Source organism: Eschrichtius robustus, chromosome 8, assembly GCF_028021215.1.
Source record: "Eschrichtius robustus isolate mEscRob2 chromosome 8, mEscRob2.pri, whole genome shotgun sequence".
NCBI lineage: Eukaryota > Metazoa > Chordata > Mammalia > Artiodactyla > Eschrichtiidae > Eschrichtius > Eschrichtius robustus.
In genome coordinates this window covers 95,594,550-95,613,183 of record NC_090831.1, presented here as the reverse complement: position 1 = coordinate 95,613,183, position 18,634 = coordinate 95,594,550, and positions in this window count along the sequence as shown.

Genomic DNA, 18,634 nt, shown 5'->3' with positions numbered 1-18,634 from the left:
TCACTCTGTATGACAGACTCTAACTCCATCTACCTCACTACAAATAACTCCATTTCGTTTCTTTTTATGGCTGAGTAATATTCCATTGTATATATGTGTCACATCTTCTTTATCCATTCATCTGATGATGGACATTTAGGTTGCTTCCATGTCCTGGCTATTGTAAATAGAGCTGCAATGAACATTTTGGTACATGACTCTTTTTGACCTATGGTTTTCTCAGGGTATATGCCCAGTAGTGGGATTGCTGGGTCATATGGTAGTTCTATTTTTAGTTTTTTAAGGAACCTCCATACTGTTCTCCAGAGTGGCTGTATCAATTTACATTCCCACCAACAGTGCAAGAGGGTTCCCTTTTCTCCACACCCTCTCCAGTATTTATTGTTTCTAGATTTTTTGATGATGGCCATTCGGACCGGTGTGAGATGATATCTCATTGTAGTTTTGATTTGCATTTCTCTAATGATTAATGATGTTGAGCATTCTTTCATGTGTCTGTAGGCCATCTGTATATCTTCTTTGGAGAAATGTCTATTTAGGTCTTCTGCCCATTTTTGGATTGGGTTGTTGGTTTTTTTGTTATTGAGCTGCATGAGCTGCTTGTAAATCTTGGAGATTAATCCTTTGTCAGTTGCTTCATTTGCAAATATTTTCTCCCATTCTGAGGGTTGTCTTTTGGTCTTGTTTATGGTTTCCTTTGCTGTGCAAAAGCTTTTAAGTTTCATTAGGTCCCATTTGTTTATTTGTGTTCTTATTTCCATTTCTCTGGGAGCTGGGTCAAAAAGAATCTTGCCGTGATGTATGTCATAGAGTGTTCTGCCTATGTTTTCCTCTAAGAGTTTGATAGTGTCTGCCCTTACACTTAGGTCTTTAATCCATTTTGAGTTTATTTTTGTGCATGGTGTCAGGGAGTGTTCTAATTTCATACTTTTACATGTAGCTGTCCAATTTTCCCAGCACCACTTATTGAAGAGGCTGTCTTTTCTCCACTGTATATGCTTGCCTCCTTTATCAAAGATAAGGTGACCATATGTGTGTGGGTTTATCTCTGGGCTTTCTATCCTGTTCCGTTGATCTATATTTCTGTTTTTGAGCCAGTACCAAACTGTCTTGATTACTGAAGCTTTGTAATATAGTCTGAAGTCAGGGAGCCTGATTCCCCCAGCTCCATTTTTCGTTCTCAAGATTGCTTTGGCTATTCGGGGTCTTTTGTGTTTCCATACAAACTGTGAAATTTTTTGTTCTAGTTCTGTGAAAAATGCCAGTGGTAGTTGGATAGGGATTGCATTGACTCTGTCGATTGCTTTGGGTAGTAGAGTCATTTTCACAATGTTGATTCTTCCAATCCAGGAACATGGTATATCTCTCCATCTATTTGTATCATCTTTAATTTCTTTCATCAGTGTCTTACAATTTTCTGCATATAGGTCTTTTGTCTCCTTAGGTAGGTTTATTCCTAGATATTTTATTCTTTTTGTTGCAATGGTAAACGGGAGTGTTTTCTTAATTTCACTTTCAGATTTTTCGTCATTAGTGTATAGAAATGCAAGAGATTTCTGTGCATTAATTTTGTATCCTGCTACTTTACCAAATTCATTGATTAGCTCTAGGAGTTTTCTGGTAGCATCTTTAGGATTCTGTATGTATAGTATCATGTCATCTGCAAATAGTGACAGCTTTACTTCTTCTTTTCCGATTTGGATTCCTTTTATTTCTTTGTCTTCTCTGATTGCTGTGGCTAACACTTCCAAAACTATGTTGAATAATAGTGGTGAGAGTGGGCAACCTTGTCTTGTTCCTGATCTTAGGGGAAATGGTTTCAGTTTTTCACCATTGAGGACAATGTTGGCTGTGGGTTTGTCATATATGGCCTTTATTATGTTGAGGAAAGTTCCCTCTATGCCTACTTTCTGCAGGGCTTTTATCATAAATGGGTGTTGAATTTTGTCGAAAGCTTTCTCTGCATCTATTGAGATGATCATATGGTTTTTCTCCTTCAATTTGTTAATATGGTGTATCACATTGATTGATTTGCGTATATTGAAGAATCCTTGCATTCCTGGGATAGACCCCACTTGATCGTGGTGTATGATCCTTTTAATGTGCTGTTGGATTCTGTTTGCTAGTATTTTGTTGAGGATTTTTGCATCTATGTTCATCAGTGATATTGGCCTGTAGTTTTCTTTCTTTGTGACATCTTTGTCTGGTTTTGGTATCAGGGTGATGGTGGCCTCGTAGAATGAGTTTGGGAGTGTCCCTCCCTCTGCAATATTTTGGAAGAGTTTGAGAAGGATAGGTGTTAGCTCGTCTCTAAATGTTTGATAGAATTCGCCTGTGAAGCCATCTGGTCCTGGGCTTTTGTTTGTTGGAAGGTTTTTAATCACAGTTTCAATTTCAGTGCTTGTGATTGGTCTGTTCATATTTTCTATTTCTTCCTGGTTCAGTCTCGGCAGGTTGTGCATTTCTAAGAATCTGTCCATTTCTTCCAGGTTGTCCATTTTATTGGCATAGAGTTGCTTGTAGTAATCTCTCATGATCTTTTGTATTTCTGCAGTGTCAGTGGTTACTTCTCCTTTTTCATTTCTAATTCTGTTGATTTGAGTCTTCTCCCTTTTTCTCTTGGTGAGTCTGGCTAATGGTTTATCAACTTTGTTTATCTTCTCAAAGAACCAGCTTTTAGTTTCATTGATTTTTGCTATTGTTTCCTTCATTTCTTTTTCATTTTTTTCTGACCTAATCTTTATGATTTCTTTCCTTCTGCTGGCTTTGGGGTTTTTTTGTTGTTCTTTCTCTAATTGCTTTAGGTGCAAGGTTAGGTTGTTTATTCGAGATGTTTCCTGTTTCTTGAGGTAGGCTTGTATTGCTATAAACTTCCCTCTTAGCACTGCTTTTGCTGCGTCCCATAGGTTTTGGGTCGTCGTATCTCCATTGTCATTTGTTTCTAGGTATTTTTTGATTTCCCCTTTGATTTCTTCAGTGATCACTTCGTTATTAAGTAGTGTATTGTGTAGCCTCCATGTGTTTGTATTTTTTACAGATCTTTTCCTGTAATTGATATCTAGTCTCATAGCATTGTGGTCAGAAAAGATACTTGAAATGACTTCAATTTTCTTAAATTTACCAAGGCTTGATTTGTGACCCAAGATATGATCTATCCTGGAGAATGTTCCATGAGCACTTGAGAAAAATGTGTATTCTGTTGTTTTTGGATGGAATGTCCTATAAATATCAATTAAGTCCATCTTGTTTAATGTATCATTTAAAGCTTGTGTTTCCTTATTTATTTTCATTTTGGATGATCTGTCCATTGGTGAAAGTGGGGTGTTAAAGTCCCCTACTATGATTGTGTTGCTGTCGATTTCCCCTTTTATGGCTGTTAGTATTTGCCTTATGTATTGAGGTGCTCCTATGTTGGGTGCATAAATATTTACAATTGTTATAGCTTCCTCTTGGATCGATCCCTTGATCATTATATAGTGTCCTTCTTTGTCTCTTGTAATAGTCTTTATTTTAAAGTCTATTTTGTCTGATATGAGAATTGCTACTCCAGCTTTCTTTTGATTTCCATTTGCATGGAATATCTTTTTCCATCCCCTCACTTTCAGTCTGTATGTGTCTCTAGGTCTGAAGTGGGTCTCTTGTAGACAGCACATATATGGGTCTTATTTTTGTATCCATTCAGCCAGCCTGTGTCTTTTGGTGGGAGCATTTAATCCATTTACATTCAAGGTAATTATCGATATGTATGTTCCTATTCCCATTTTCTTAAATGTTTTGGGTTTGTTATTGTAGGTGTTTTCCTTCTCTTGTGTTTCTTGCCTAGAGAAGTTCCTTTAGCATTTGTTGTAAAGCTGGTTTGGTGGTGCTGAACTCTCTCAGCTTTTGCTTGTCTGTAAAGGTTTTAATTTCTCCATCGAATCTGAATGAGATCCTTGCTGGGTAGAGTAATCTTGGTTGTAGGTTTTTCTCCTTCATCACTTTAAGTATATCCTGCCACTCCCTTCTGGCTTGCAGAGTTTCTGCTGAAAGATCAGCTGTTAACCTTATGGGGATTCCCTTGTGTGTTATTTGTTGCTTTTCCCTTGCTGCTTTTAATATGTTTTCCTTATATTTAATTTTTGACAGTTTGATTAATATGTGTCTTGGCATGTTTCTCCTTGGGTTTATCCTGTATGGGACTCTCTGTGCTTCCAGGACTTGATTAACTATTTCCTTTCCCATATTAGGGAAGTTTTCAACTATAATCTCTTCAAATATTTTCTCAGTCCCTTTCTTTTTCTCTTCTTCTTCTGGGACCCCTATAATTCGAATGTTGGTACGTTTAATGTTGTCCCAGAGGTCTCTGAGACTGTCCTCAGTTCTTTTCATTCTTTTTTCTTTATCCTGCTGTGCAGTAGTTATTGCCACCATTTTATCTTCCAGGTCACTTATCCTTTCTTCTGCCTCAGTTATTCTGCTATTGATCCCATCTAGAGTATTTTTAATTTCATTTATTGTGTTTTTCATCGTTGCTTGGTTCCTCTTTAGTTCTTCTACGTCCTTGTTAAATGTTTCTTGCATTTTGTCTATTCTATTTCCCAGATTTTGGATCATCCTTACTATCATTATTCTGAATTCTTTTTCAGGTAGACTACCTATTTGCTCTTCATTTGTTAAGTCTGGTGTGTTTTGACCCTGCTCCTTCATCTGCTGTGTGTTTTTCTGTCGTCTCATTTTGCTTATCTTACTGTGTTTGGGGTCTCCTTTTCACAGGCTGCAGGTTCGTAGTTCCCGTTGTTTTTTGTATCTGTCCCCAGTGGCTAAGGTTGGTTCAGTGGGTTGTGTAGGTTTCCTGGTGGAGGCAACTAGTGCCTGAGTTCTGGTGGATGAGGCTGGATCTTGTCTTTCTGGTGGGCACGTCCACGTCTGGTGGTGTATTTTGGGGTGTCTGTGGCCTTATTATGATTTTAGGCAGCCTCTCTGCTAATGGATGGGGCTGTGTTCCTGTCTTGCTAGTTGTTTGGCATAGGGTGTTCGGCACTGTAGCTTGCTGGTCATTGAGTGATGCTGGGTCTTGATGTTGAGATGGAGATCTCTGAGAGATTTTTGCCGTTTGGTATTACGTGGAGCTGGGAGGTCTCTTGTGGACCAGTGTCCTGAAGTTGGCTCTCCCACCTCAGAGGCACGGCCCTGATGCCTGGCTGGAGCACCAAGAGCCTTTCGTCCACACGGCTCAGAGTAAAAGGGAGAAAAAATAGAAAGAAATAAAGAAAGAGGCTATAATATAGTGAAGTAAAATAAAGCTATTATAAAGCAAAGCTATACAGACAAAATCTCACCCAGAAGCATATACATATACACTCACAAAAAAAGGAAAAGGAAAAATTAATATATCCTGCTCCCAAAGTCCACCTCTTGAATTTGGGATGATTCGTTGTCTATTCAGGTATTCAACAGCTGCAGGCACATCAAGTTGTTTGTGGAGTTTTAATCCGCTGCTTCTGAGGCTGCTGGGAGAGATTTCCCCTTCTCTTCTCTGTTTGCACAGCTCCTGGGGATCAGCTTTGGATTTGGACCCGCCTCTGCGTGTAGGTCGCCTGAGGGCCTCTGTTCCCTGACCAGACAGGACGGGGTTAAAGGAGCAGCTGCTTCGGGGGCTCTGGCTCACCCAGGCCGCGGGGAGGGAGGGGTACAGAGGAGGCGGGGCGAGCCTGCAGCGGCAGAGGCCGGCGTGACGTTGCACCAGCCTGAGGCGCGCCGTGCGTTCTCCCTGGGAAGTTGTCCCTGGATCACAGGACCCTGGCAGTGGCGTGCTGCACAGGCTCCCGGGAGGGGCGGTGTGGAGAGTGACCTGCGCTCGCACACAGGATTTTTGGAGGCGGCAGCAGCAGCCCCAGCGTCTCACGCCCGTCTCTGGGGTCCGCGCTGATAACCGCGGCTTGTGCCCGTCTCTGGAGTTCGTTTAGGTGGCGCTCTGAATCCCCTCTCCTTGCGCGCCGCGAAACAAAGAGGCAAGAAAAAGTCTCTTGCCTCTTCGGCAGCTGCAGACTTTTTCCCGGACTCCCTCCCGGCTAGCTGTGGTGCACTAACCCCTTCAGGCTGTGTTCACGCCGCCAGCCCCAGTCCTCTCCCTGCGATCCGACCTAAGCCTGAGCCTCAGCTCCCAGCCCCGCCCGCCCCGGCGGGTGAGCCGACAAGCCTCTCGGGCTGGTGAGTGCTGCTCGGCGCCGAGCCTCTGTGCGGGAATCTCTCCGCTTTGCCCTCCGCACCCCTGTGGCTGCGCTCTCCTCCGTGGCTCCGAAGCTTCCCCCCTCTGCCATCCGCAGTCTCTGCCCGCGAAGGGGCTTCCTAGTGCGTGGAAATCTTTCCTCCTTCACGGCTCCCTCCCACTGGTGCAGGTGCCGTCCCTATTCTTTTGTCTCTGTTATTTCTTTTTTCTTTTGCCCTACCCAAGTACGGGGGGAGCTTCTTGCCTTTTGGGAGGTCTGACGTTTTCTGCCAGCGTTCAGTGGGTGTTCTGTAGGAGCAGTTCCACGTGTAGATGTATTTCTACTGTATCTGTGGGAAGGAAGGTGATCTCCCCGTCTTACTCTTCCGCCATCTTCTCGCTACCTCTTCATTCATTTCTTGAGTGCTGTTACAATTATTTGCTTCAGCCAACATGATCTGAAATGCATACGAAAAAGCATATAAGTATTTGAATTTTCAATGAAAATCTCAATCCTAATTAACTATAAATCAGTAAAGCCGGGTAGCCTGAGGTAGGTTAAAATGAGAGCTTTGTACATGAAAGGGTACATATGCCCCTAAATCTCAGAATTTCCTAGTTGCAAACCTCCAAATCACTACATGCAACTTTCTTGACTTCAGTTACCTTCCTAAGAGAAGTGAAAGCAGGTTAACCAAGCCAAATAGGAGTCTATGTCATCAGAGAATAAGTCTTTTTTGTTGTTGTTCATGTAGCAAATGCCATAGGTTTTAATGGGAGTAGACTTCTGGCCCTGTCACGGTGAGAATGTGGAGTGGAACAAAGTTAGAGTTTATGCTCTCCTGATTAGCTGAATTACACCCCTGGGGCCTGAGGCCTCGAAGGAGTAGTGTTCCTTTAGCAGTTTCTTTGTGCCCCTCTTCAGAGACTTAGCACATTACTGTTTCATCAAGTTATCAGCATGCTTATTTTATCTTCCCTTGTAAGACAAAGTTCTTTAAGGTCAATAACCATGACTTATACTTCTTAGTAGGTATATTTACAGTATTGCCAATTACTGAGCATTGCAATAGATTATGCTCAAAAATGCATAATTTCTTTTAATAAAAGAGACAAGGTATGCTATCAGTTGACAGGAAGGAAGCGTTCTCAGACACTTTCTCAGGATAGACTATTTCAGACATTTGCCAAGATTCCTATCTTACTCCTCATGTCCTAACTGCACTGTCTATTAGATGTGCTGGTTTTGTTTGTTTTCTTTTCTGCTCATCTCAAATCAGAGGTAAGTTGACACTGGCACAGGAATAATCACTGCAAAGTATGACACCTGGCTCTCCAAAGTTATGGTCACCTCTCTTCAAATTGGAACGTGGTCACGAAGGCCGTACTATATACAGCAGCTTCTCCACGAGGGCTGTGTGCACGTTCAGGAATATCATGGAAGGCAGATGGGGGCTGGCCACACCGCAGCCTCCCCAGTTCATCTGCTATAACAATTACATTTTTAACTATGCCAGATGCTGTATCCGAGCATTTTCCTGTTTTCAATTATTTTATTTAATCCTACATAGAAGTTTGAATAAGGTCTTATAATCCATATTACAATGTTTATATAAAAACTGAGGAGTTAAAATAAAAATGACTGGGTATGATTTGGCTCTGTATAATTTTAATATGAAATCTCCTTTTGTCAAAATAGAGAGTTCTTCTGGTACTTGATGAACACCAGACATAACAGTACACTGTTTACTCACCCTTCCATGAAAACCAGCTCATTGAAGAGAAGATTGACCGTTTAGGATCTTTCTTTTTCTTTTTCTCTGTCCCTCTCCAGTGAATTGACTATGTTGAGTTTGAACCAAAACTACATACTACAGACAGGTAGTGGGAAAGTCTGCAAGTCTTCACTTTCTGACATCTTTTTTTTTTTTTCCACCGTGTTTTAAAGTTTATTTTTTAGGAGGCACTGGGAAACTGCATGGAGTCTATAGAAAGGATTTAATGTCAAATGGGTTAAGCTCTTTTTTTAAATTTTATTTTATAGTATGGTTTATTTACAATGTTGTGTTAGTTTCAGGTGTACATCTGACATCTTCTTGAGACAAAAATATGATTCTGTTTTTCTGATTTTCTCCTTTTACATTGCAGGGTTACTGGTAGTTTCTGCTCACTCAGCTCCTGAATCGTAACATTACATTAGTAAAGGTATTTACTGTAATATTTACAATATTGCCTTCATTGCCTACTTGTTCAGAGAGTGGATTGGGGTATGTGATTCAGTCTCTAGTTTATTAAATGATAATGAAGATATCAATCATACTTCAAACAAAATATTACTGGGAGATTAGAGTATATTTAACCTGGAGTTATTGCATTTATCTAGGACAGTCTCGATCATATTTCTCAATAGTTATTCTCACTTGTATATTCTGTAAATAAAAATAGCACTATTTCTGAGCTTGTTTGGAGCTTTTTGGTGATAGGGCAGTGCAGAGAAATTGATGTTATACTTGGTAAAGTGTTAGTTGCCTTGGAAATTACCTGTCTTAATTATCCTATACTGTTTCATCTCTTGACTATAATATCATCTAATTTTCTTAGAGTTAACCTTTAATTTCCTTTTTATTTTTAACAAAATATTTTAATAAACTTTTAATAAATTTGCCTTATAAATCTTTTATTCTTGAAACAGTTTCTGAAGACTGTGTATCGGAATGTTGTAAAAATTTTTTTTTGTCAATGTGTATTAAGTGAACAAGATTTGCTCAAGATATCTATAATGTAACCTTAGTCTGCTCAGGCTGTCATAATAAAATACCATAGGCTGGGTGATTTAAACAACAAAAAGTTATTTCCACAGTTCTGGAGGCCGGAGGTTCAAGACCAGGGTACCAGCCTGAACGGGTTCTGGTAGACACTTTCTTCCTGGCTTGCAGACGGCATCATATCTTTGTGCTCACGTGGCCTTTCTTCAGTACAAGTGCATGGACAGAGAGAGGGGACTCTCCCTCTTTCTCTTCTTATAAGGTCACCAATCCTATTGAATTAAAACCCCACCCTTACAACCACTTTTAACTTTAATGACCTCCTGAAAGCACTATGTCCAAATACAATTATATTGGAGGTTAGGACTTCAACATATGAATTGAGAGTAGGGGACACAATTCAGTCCATAGCATTCTGAGTTCTACACATTTCTAATTTGTACCCTACTAATGACAAGGGTTTTGATTATGCATTGTTTGATTGATTGATCGATTGAGTAACCTGTGCATTCATCAAACACTTGTAGACAACTTCTTATATGTCAGGCAATATACTGGTGTTGAAGTTATGAAGATTAAAAGCCCTTATTTTTGCCTGCTCTGAGTCCAAGTATAGTGGGGTAATCAGTCAGGTACAAAGAACTGCTATAATCAGGAGACTTGAGCAGTAGAATTTAGTTGAAGAAATGAGAGAAGGGAAACAAGAAGTAAATCTATAAGTATGTAGAAGGCTTGAGTGACAGTATTAACCAACTTGAGATAATTGAAATTTATAGAACATTCCAACCAACAACAGCAGAATACACATTCTTTTTAGGCTCATATGTAGCATTCAGTAAGGTATATCATATGCTAAGCTTAAAAGCTAGTCTGAATGAACTTAAAAGAATTGGAAATCATAAAAAGTATTTCAGTAACAAAACAGAAATAAATTAGAAATCTGTGACAGAAAAATACCTGAAAAACTTCCAGATGTTTGGAAATTAAAATATACATTTCCAGCTGATTCGTGAGTCAAAGGTGAAATCATAATGGATATTAAAAATACTTTGACCCAGATTAAAAAAATTAGATACATTAAAATTTGTTTCATGCAGCTAAAGCAGTGATTAGCCTCAGTCTCTTTCCTCAGGGAGTTAAAATCCTTGGATGATCAAGAACTAGGAGGAAGCTGAGAGCTCATTCTGTTTTTCAGAAGCATTTCGATCAATATATTGTTTTAGAAGCAATATATTGGGGGGATGGGAGGTAAAATGTAAGGTTTAAGTTTTATTATTTTAACTGCTTTATTGAGAAATAATTTTCATACATAATAATGTATCCATCTTAAACATACAGTTTGATGAGTTTTGGCAAATGAATAGGGCAGTAAAACCGCCAAGATATGAAACATTTCCCTCACCCAAAATATCCCTCATGTCACTTTCAAATTGATCTCCTTCCCCCACTCCCAGCCCCAGACACCCCCTGATCTGCATTCTGTCCCTGTATTTTTGCCTTTACTAGGATTGCTTATAAATGGAATCATTCAATATGTAGTCTTTTTGTCTGTTTTTTTTAATCACTTAACGTAACGTTGTAGAACTTCATCCATGCTCTATGTATTTATATTTCACTCTTTTATAACTGAACGATGTTCATTTTTAAAGATATACACAATTTGTTTTGCTGTTGTTAGACATTTGAGTTGATTCCAGTTTGGGGCTCTTATGAATAATGCGCCAGTGTACATTTGTTTACAAGTCTTTGCGTGGATATAAGTTTTTGTGTCTTTTGAGTGAGTTACTGGATCGTGTGGTAAGTGTAAATTTCCCAGTATCTTTCCTAGCCCTGAGTTCTACCCTTGGACACCTCAAGCTAGTAAGGCATTCACTTTTTGCCTTCCGGAGCTGCAGGTGGTTTGGGAATGCACTCAGTCAAGGGTGAGCATACTTGCAAATCTCACCAAGAGCTAGTTTCCCTTTCAAAGGTAGATCTCCTTGTAGTTTCTACCTGCTTTTTCCCACGTGGGTTCCCATGCTCATGTGTAGTTTACAGACAGCCAGGATTTGAGCAGAATTTATATTTATATTTTTAAATCTTAGTCCTTCTATGTTGGCTATTTTGCTTACAGGATTTCCCCCTTAAAATATCCAGCTGGTCTGCTGCTGCTTTGTACTTTATAATCTTCCACCTTGAGCTGCTAAGACCGTGGTTCTTCACCTAGTTTGAGGATGTAGGATGGCTTGTGAAGTACTCAAGGCAAGAAAACCACAAACTCACAGTTCTTGCCTGATACAGCAGCTATCTTTTTAAAGGTAAACTATTCTCAAGATTCTGCATGACTTTTGTAATTTCCTGTGCATTCAAATACTTATTCTTAATAACTTTGTCCAGATTTTATAATTGTTATATGTAGGAGGGATTCCCTGTCATTACCAGAAAGGTCTTATTATTTCTTTATTTATAGTATTTAACGAAGAAATATCTAGAAAGATATTCACCAAATGGTAAGTAGTTGTTATTTTCCAGTGGAGGAATTTCAGATAATTCAGATAATGTTTCTTTTTTATGCTTTTTTGATTTTTCAATTATGTTATCTTTATAATCAGAAAAAAGAACATTCTACTTTATTACTTTCATTTGTAATAGTTTTCAAGAACAAGAACACTGGAAGTTGGAGTTGAGGTGTAATTCTAGAGACTGTTAAAGTGCTTTTAAAAACAGAAGAGAATTATTTTGTAATTAGTATAGTTTTACATCTTATACGAAAACGTCCCATTAAGGTGGTACTTGAGAAGATTTGTTGGGCTTTCCCTCATAAGTAGCTTAAAATTTTGTCTTATTTATGCTATTAATTTGTATTAGTATAGCACACTTTTTAATAACACAATGTAGGTTTATGTTGTCTGATTAATTTCAATCATAATTAATATAATTTAGCTGACTTTTACAAAGCCACAGTATTATTTCTTTTAGGGGCATCTTCTGACCTGAAAAATGATACAAGCAGATAATAATAGCTGTTACTCATTGAGAATTGACCAAATGGCAGCCAGTGCTCTAAATGTTTTACATGTTTCTGAGCCATTTAATCCTCTAAATACCCCTACTAAGTAGGTTCAAATATGATCATCCTTTTATAGTTTAGGAAACTGAGGTTTAGAAAGATTGAGTGTTTCTCTAGGGTCGCTAAGTTGGTAAATAGCAGGGCTTGAGTTCCCTAGATTTGAATCCAGACTGCCTCTATGCCCACCATCTTTACCTCCACACTACACCATATGACGGAGAAATGTGAGTTTGAGGGTGAGGAATCGGATCTCATGGCCATTCTTTCTCAAAATTAAATGGTAAAAAATATTGCCAGAAAACTAGAAATCTCCTTCTTCAGACATCTCAGAAGGCTAAACTGGGCTAACATTTTGCCATGGTCCTTTAGCTATGGTCCAAATTAAATGCAAGATGATGTTTTCTAGATCTATAATTTAGTGTCTTGGTTCTCAGCTATTTTGGCCTAATGAAAAATTTAGAAATAAATATCCTCTCATACCCTGTACTCCAGAAACAACTCTTACTTTTTTGAACTTGGCACTCAATTCTCCCTTAATTTAAATTTCTAAAAAGTCAGACTGTTATTTCTTAAGGTCAGTTTAGTGGAAAGAGAAAGTACAGTACAGTACGGTCAGCTCTCCATATTCACGAGTTCCACATCAGTGATTCAACCAACCACAGATCAAAAATATGTTTTAAAAATTCCATAAAGTTCCAAAAAGCAAAACTTAAATTTGCTGCATGCTGGCAACTATTTATCTTACATTTACGTTGTATTTGCAACTATTTATGTAGTATTTACATTGTATTAGGTATTAGAAGTAATCTAGAGATGATTTACAGTATATGGGAAAATTGTGTAGCTTATGTGCAAATACTACATCATTTTATATAAGGGACTTGAGCATCTGTGGGTTTCAGTATCCCTGGGAGTCCTGGAACCAATCCCCCATGGATCCTGAGGGATGACTCTAGTATACAAGCCTTCATTTTTTCTCCATTTACCATTCTCTTCTTTCTTACTAGTAAAACCTCTTGAGTTTTAACTGTATAGCTGGCTGCTTGACCAAACTACAGTTGACTTTGAACAACACGGATTTGAACTGTATGGGTCCACTTATACGTGGATGTTTTTCGATCGTAAATACTGCAGTACTACATGATCCACTGTTGGTGGAATCCGTGGATACAGAAATGTGGATATGGAGAGCTGACTGTATAAGTTATAGTCACAGATTCAACTACTCAGAGGGTCGGCGTCTGTAACCCCCGCATTGTTCAAGGGTCAACTGTACATTTCCCTGCCTCCCTTTTAGTTAGATGTGTTAATCTGACTAACTTCTGACCCAAATAATGTAAACTGAAGTGAAATATTCAATTGAAGTCACATCTTGCAAAAGGAAAGTGTTTATTTTCCACTTCCTTTTTTCCCCCTTTTCTGCTAGCTGGAAAAATGGATATAAGTGAACCAGCTGCCTTGGATCCAGAGATTAAAACCGTGTATTGAGAATGGCAGGGTCAACCTATCTGCCCTGGATCACTTTCTTCTATATAGCTAAATGAAAGAAAATTTGTTCTTCCCGTGTTATCTAAATGATGTGTTTTAAATCTATCTGATTTAAATCATGTGTTTTAAATCTATGCTATTTAAATCATGTATTTTGTTATCTCTTTGTTACAATAAAGAATCCAAATGTAAAAGTTGGTGTCTGAAAGTGGGATGTTGTCATAATAAAGCCCAAAATATGTGGTACAGGCTTTGTAATCAGGTAATGGGAGGCCAGGGTCATATATTGTAGCCTGGAAAGCTAGTGGCTCTTGTTATACTGGGGAAAAACATTTAGTAAAACAGTTACCTGTGATAATTTTAGAGATATGCCACATCTTTCCTGGAACTTCAATTCCAGGGTAAGTGGCTAGAAAAAATAAAAATGTTGATGTACTTTAGCAGATTCTTTCTCCTTTTAGTAAGCAACTAGGAGAGAGATGGATTTAGCCAATTATTAGCCAGTTTGCAAGGAAAAATTGAAAGAAACAAAACCCTTCTAATGGAACACTCTCTGTCCCATTAATCAAAATAAGCACTGATCCTAAAATATCAAGATATGATATTTTTCCAGAGGAAGATTTTTTTTTTGGTCATAAAACCAGTGTCAGCAGTCACTAAAGAGTCCACAATAATGATATTTCAAAGTCAAAATTTTATCTGGATTAGAAATAGAGAGGCCATCTCAGGTTGTGAGAACAGAGTGGTTGGAAACTTAATTTTTGTTCACTCTTTTCACCTGCCAGCTTTTGGGGTAATTTGATTGTCAAAGAGTGAATTTGTTGAAAAGGGGGGAATATCTAATTGGTTGAAAAGTAGAAGAAATATTAATGTCTGTTGTATGACAAATCAGTGTTAAAACACTCAGATTATAACCAAGACAAATGTTTTACATTCCAAAAAAAAAAAAGTCAATCTATATTGACTGTGAGTTCAGTAATTTGGACCTTAGAAGATTAGAAAAGCCAAATATATCTGAACCCCAAACAGCAGAAAAGAGGATGGCTGCTGAGAGCCTTTCTAGAAGATGCGATATTAAACGTTCTTAGAAAATTGGAGCGACCAGCTTCCAAGGTCAGTTTAATGGTATTGTCCTTCTATCCATGCTACTGTTTCAGATGGCCTCAGGTAATTGCCATTAAATTGAGGTGGGAGGCGGAGCAGTCTAAGCCCATGAACTAGTATATAAATGAAAGTCTGAAGTCATAAAAGCTATAACCAGAGAAGATTCTTTCACTTTGGTTACTTCAAATGGAGCTGACTGGAATCAAAGTGATGAAAAGGAATCATTGCTAACCACAGGGCTGGCCTGCAAGAGCCTGTGGTTGCCGAACCTGTAAAACAACCTGTTTCCCAAGGTCTACACCAGCAGCATAAGGCCGTAAGGACATATTCTTCAGCCCCATTTCCATTTTTGGCCACAGAGAAGAAATTGCAAGAAGACGAAGGAAGGACTACAGAGAACACTGGACAAAGGAGTTATTTCCAGAAACCATGGCAAACAGTAGTGCTAATCAAGGCACTTACACAGCATGAGGTCTTCAAAATTCACAATCAGCAGGATTGGATGATTAGTTTCTCCTCCCTCTTTCTTTTGAATTTGAGTTTTTATTGTAGTTATATTGTTCCAGTCCCACCATTGTATATTGGGGGTGTATGTGGAAGGCATTTGTCTTTTAGCTTATAAGTTGCAGGACCACTTCCTGTGATGGAAAGTACTGTACTTCACCCAGATGGATGACTTTTTTGTTGGCTGTAACTCTGCACTCTCTCCCTCAAGGAGGAATGAGAATGTTTTATGTAAACAATAAAGATGTGTATGGATATATGTGTGGCCAGAGGGTGTCACCATGGATGTAACTGTTGGCTGTCCTCGATATCCTTTCTGTTTATTAATAGAATCTTTACTGGTAGAACATGAATGGTCAGGTAGAGACTACATTTCTCAACCATCCTAGAAAGTAGGTGAGAGTGTGTGATTACGATCTGGCCAATGGGCTGTGAATAAATGTGATGTATGCAACTTCTGGTCACGGCTGTTAGGTAGAGGTTGCTTGCTGTTCCCTCTTCCTGCTCTGTCTGCTCTGTGGGGGATGAAGTCGAGTGGAACTTGAACAGTTGAAGCTTCGTTGCAAGGGAAGCAGCTTAGCCTGTGTCTTAGACATGAGTAACTTCTGCCCACAGTTTAATCTATTACAACTGGCCACATGACTTGTGGGCAAACCTTACTAAGCCTGAACTTTTTATCTCCAAAAGGAAATATTTTCCATTCTAGTCTCCTGATTATGGGTGATTCCTATGTGACAAATATATCCTAAGAATGCTGAAACATTTTCCCATATACAACTTTAACATCATTTTTAATGCATTACAGCTTACTTTAAAAATGATAAACACAAATTAGGACAAAGATATTCCTTGCATTAAACTATTCTTTTGTGGAGGACTAGTCATATAATTTTTGGTGTCATTTCTTATGAATTATTCAAGAGAAAAAATGTAATCTGTACCAGGATATTTATAAAAATGTTGCACATTTCTTTTTAAGAGGAAAAAATATAAAGGCTCTGTAATAGAAGAGTAATTAAGCAAGCAGTGATATGTTATCTTTATAAAATATTATACCATCATGTGGTGCTGGATATATTACTTTTACCTTCCAGATTCTGCTCTGTGCTGCAGGACGCTGACCTGCTTGGACTTTATCAGCAGGTTTCCTTTTCATCTGGTCATGGCCATGAAAAACACTGGTAGGAGATCAGAGGCCAGGAGGAGAGCAAGGCATCGATATATATTCTCCAGATTCCCTCTTTGCAGGACCACTGCAGGCTGTATGGGTCACTGAGCCCAAAGTGAGGACTCCTGTCACCCAGACCTCTGCACAGAGCACTTTACATCTCTGGGATGAGTAACTATTCCCAACCCTTGTCTCTTCAGTCATTGGGTTGGGACCAACACCCTGGTTACTACCCCTTGGATACTGCACTACCTCTTTGGTTTCCCCATACCCAGCCCATATTTTTATAAATTGTCCCTTTATTGAACTATCCCTAAATTAGTCAATTGGAGTGTGCCATCTATTTTTTTCTTGGGTCCCTGGCTGGTATGCAAAATAAAATTTTATATACTATGATCATTTTAATACAAAATATGATATGTAAGGTTAAAGATCAAAAGGAAAAACACAAACTAATGGAATAATCTGTTATGGTGGTAAGATAAAAGGTGAGCATATTTTCTTCCTTAATTACATTTATTATTAGGATAGAGTTGTTTTATTAGTTAAAAAAATGTAAAATTGTTGCTAGGATATTTTGTCAGGTGGATTTTCTTAGCTTTGCCTTACTACCTAGGTAAGAATGTATCATTAACATATTGAATTTATGTAAATCACCCTAATCATCTGCTTTCTCTTTTTCTGCTCCTAGGACACAGAATTGCTAGAGAAAGTTTTAGAAGCAATCTGACTTAATTTTAGTCAGAGTTCTTCATTTCAAGTGAAGGAAGCAGATTCTGGCTGATTCACCAGAAGTTTGTTAAGTAGATATTAGGAGCCCACAGATTCACTGGGAAAAGAACAAAAAGCTCAACACTAAGCCTGCAGGAACATACTCCAAACTGCAGAATGTCTCACTGTGAAGACTTTGATCATAACTTACTAAGCACTAGATTCTACAGCTTGCCTTGCTGATGTCCAGGTATTTGATTTTGTTGCAAACTCAACTATTGCCTGAACTTGCTGTGTGTGGCTGCCCTTGTAGCCACCACTGCTTGGTAAAGTCCAGTGGCTCTGCCAGCATTCTTGCTGCAAGGTGGACCCAGAGTGCACTCCATCCTCACGTGGCTGCCTCTTAAACCAAAATCTCACTCTGCCTCATGATATTGGTGGCCTCTCCTTATGTGCTTGTATTTCAGCCACAAGGGTGGGAAATTGCATTCCAACTTCTTTTGGGGGCAAATAGGACATGGGTATTTCTCCAATGTAGAAGATATATTAGTTTGCCACTGCTGCCAGCACCACAGTCTGGCTTAAACAACAAAAACTTACTTTATCAGATTTCTAGAGGCTAGAAGTCCCAGAGTAAGGTGTTAGCAGAGTTGGTTTCTTCTAAGGGCTTCTCTCCTTGGATTATAGATGGCTGTCTTCTCTCTCTGCCTTCACGTATTCTTTCTTCTCTGTGTGTCTGTGTCCTAATCTCCTCTTCTTATAAGGACACTGGTCAAATTAGATGAGGGCCTACTCCAATAACCTGATTTTAACCTAATAACCTGTTTAATTACCCTGTCTCCAAATACCACCATATTCTGAAGTATTGAGATTAGGACTCCAGCATATGAATTTTGAGGTGACACAATTCAGCCCAAAACATAAGGGTATTTAAAAAGCATGGCAACTAAATGCAGTGGATAATGCTGGATTCGATTTTAGAATGATATATAAGAGAACAATATTGCTATAAAGGAGAAAACTGGGGCAATTCAAGAAATTCAAATATAGACTATGTATTAGATAATTGTTTCATCCATGTTAAATTTGCTAAATTCAGTCATTGTACTATGGTCATGTAAGAGAAGGCCTTTGTTTCTAGGAGTTTCATACTGAAGTATTTAGAAGTATATATCATGATGCCTGAGATTTAATCTCATTGCTGTGCTATTTTTGTACCTAAATGGAAGGCTCAGATTTTTTTCAAAACAAACAAAAAAATTTTTAAAGGTGATGGGAGGTTGCAAAAATATAGGAAAATACATTAAACCACCCTTGACTGCCTCTCATTGATATATACTGTTCTTCAAATTCTGAAATAAACAACTCCTGCTAAATGCAATGCAACTCTCACGCTTCTGAATAAATACTGGTTTATTTAGTGATAGAGAAATTCCAGGTGATGACAAGATCCATGGAAATAGATGAGAGAATTTGAGTGAAGGTACAGATCATCATTGTTGAGAAAGTCAAGAAAGTGTGAGGCTGGGGTATTAAAAATATTTTTTACATGGATGTAGGATGTCCTTCACAGGATAATAGAATGGATTTTGTTGACTGCAAATAGTGAGACAGGCTTCAGAATGGCTGTCTCTGAAGAAGTGACTAGGAAGTTAGTA